Source organism: Theobroma cacao, chromosome 6 (genome assembly GCF_000208745.1).
Source record: "Theobroma cacao cultivar B97-61/B2 chromosome 6, Criollo_cocoa_genome_V2, whole genome shotgun sequence".
NCBI lineage: Eukaryota > Viridiplantae > Streptophyta > Magnoliopsida > Malvales > Malvaceae > Theobroma > Theobroma cacao.
This window is the reverse complement of record NC_030855.1, coordinates 14299405-14302164: the sequence shown is the minus strand read 5'-3', so window position 1 is coordinate 14302164 and position 2760 is coordinate 14299405. Positions and strand designations below refer to the sequence as shown.

General features: G+C 31.4%; 1 long non-coding RNA gene across 1 annotated transcript; it reads left to right on the top strand.

The window, feature by feature from the left end:
- LOC18595817 lies at positions 245-1914 on the top strand. Its single transcript, XR_001928311.1, has 3 exons — positions 245-520; positions 592-660; positions 1617-1914. It is a non-coding gene; the product is annotated as an uncharacterized LOC18595817 (long non-coding RNA).

Genomic DNA, 2760 nt, shown 5'->3' with positions numbered 1-2760 from the left:
ATTAGTTAAATTCATGCTTATCATAATTATAATTTTTATTATAGTGATTTATTTATTTCCTATAATTCTTTTTTCTTTCCTTCCTTTTATTATCTAATCTAAAGTATAATGAATCCTACCTACATCTGTCTTTGGCATTTAAATGTGTTTAGAGGTTATTTTCGACTTTTCAGTTTTGTTTTTGCTCGTTTCTTCCCCACCTCGTCTCTTCCGCCTATTGAAAAATCAAACTATAAAATGCCATTACCAAAAAAGCCAAGCACAGCTTGGTTTCAACTCTCTCTAATGGAGAGCAAAGAGATATCGAATAAAAGCAGCGATGTTTCCAGGAATGTTCATGCGCAAACTAGACAAGCGGTGGCCTTGAAGCAGCTGAAGGCATATGTGGCTGTGTTGGCGTCTGGGTAGCTCTGGTTTGTGTCACTCCTTACATTTTTCATTACCTCTCTCAAAAGCCTTGTCCCCTACTCCATTTTGAGGTTGAAAGAAGGCATTTGGAGGCTGGAAAATGAATCCTAAGGTAAATTTAATGCTTTTTACCGATTGATTTTCAAATTGAACCGTTTATTCATGAGAAATTTAATGTTGTAGCTTGGTGGGTATTGGTGCTTGAATGTGGCTGGGGATTTGAGATTTGAAAGCGCCAAACTAACATCTAAGGTAAAGATTTCGCTTAATGTTGAAGAATTTAAAGGATTTGAGCATTATATGTTGATTTGCCATAGATTGAGCTGTTTTGATAAGGCTGGAAATAAGTTGAAAGCTAGAATTAGTTATGAAATAGAGAATTGAGGTATGAATATTGATGAGTATATGGTTGTTGAATGTTAGACTACATTGGGAGTACGAATGCTACCCGAACATCCATTCTGTTCCAAAATAGAAAATCTAATAGTTGACTTTCATTAAAAAGGACATTCCAACTACATCAACTACCATGGATTATTTATAGGACAAGGTAATATATTTTGATATATTGGAACACATCGTATTCTTAGGTTTATATTTGTGATTCAAGGCTCTATCACTTCCACCAATGCATAAACTTAAGTTGAAATTGTTTTTAAAAGTACATGCAAGATGGTGACTAAAGCATATGATCTACCATTTTGATTATGAAGGTATATGACACCATAGGAAGCAACAAGGTTGAGGATGAGCCATTTTCCAAGTTATTTTTCGTTGCAGTTTCTTCCAAGTCTTAGTTTTGTTTGTCCATCAATAGAAAAATTAGTCTTAGTTTTTTTTACTCTAAAACCTACATGTCTCACAACTGGTGTCTACAGTTTCTTGTGTGGTTAGCAGTTCTTTGATATATTAATCAATAAGTTCATCTTTCAACTTTAACATGAAACAACATCATTACAATTGTATAGCTTGGACTAAATATCAATGGTTAAGTATGGTGATGGGATACTCATGACTTACGTATAATATTGACATTTAGGATTTCAAGTAAAAGAATTTAGTAATTAAATTATTTGATAAATGATCCTGTCTGATACAATAAATACATTCAAAATGAATTTAACTTTATGAAGAAATTATGGTGATTGAGGTGTTGAGATTGTTCTCTATATTTTGATTTTGACTTCTTTCCTTTTTTATCTATGCAGAGATGATGATTGGTCCGTTGAAGAGAAGAGCAGCACTCTTTCTTTCCCATCATACGAAGATAGGGATATAATATTGACCGATCAGACTAGACGATCCAGCTATGAGTAATTTGGCTGCTTCATATGACTCAAAAGCTGTATCTAGGGCATTATTTCTTCATTTTAAGAAGCACCTCCAAACCAAAATACATTATGTCATTTTACAAGAAATGCTAAAGCTAAGACTTTGGGTGCCTTCTTCATTATGTCATGTAAAAAGTTTCATGTTACTTCCTAATCAAATGGTTTTGTCTACAAAGACCACTTTGCTTTTTCCATAATAAAATATATTAATATTAACTATTCAAAATAATCTACGAATAAAATAATCTTTTCAAATTATATATCGATTAATAACTCCTGCAGCCTAGCGCGGGTCGATAACTAGTTGTTTATTGAATTTATAATTTTCAATTGATTTAAATAAATTCAATAATAAAATATATTTTACCTCAATAATTATATTTTTCTCTCATTTTTAGTATTGTCTTATATAAATTTATAATTATTAATTCATTAATTCTAATTAATTTAATAATAAAATATTTTTACTTTAATAATAACGAACAAAATAACTTATAGCACATGCAAAATATATCCAAAATCAACCCAACTAAAATAACTCAACACTTTTGAATTTTTTTAACGCAACAACAAAACCCCAAACACATTAAATATAAAGTTAATAAAAGTCCAAAAACCAACCCAAACAAAACCCTATATACCGAATTTAAAAATTCTTGTCCAAAAAACCAAAACAAACCCAATTTCCTTCCACCACCCTTCGAACAAATTGTTGCAGGTCAACACCAAATCCCTCAAATGGCAGTCCCTAAATCCCCTTGCACTACTTCAACAAATTTTTTAGCCACTAAGCATAAAACTTATGGAGCTGCTCTGCTAGCTATCAACTACTCTTCACAATCTAAATGACTTTTTTACTCAAGTTCAACCTTTTTAGAATCAACTGACTCAGACTAAAATCAATGAGAATTTCTTTATCTTATCAAGGTTCAACTAGCTCTTTCTTTAGAATGTGAAGCTATTATAGTTTTAATGCTATATTGTAGTCCTTCCGATCTAGATACTACTAATCTAGGAATCA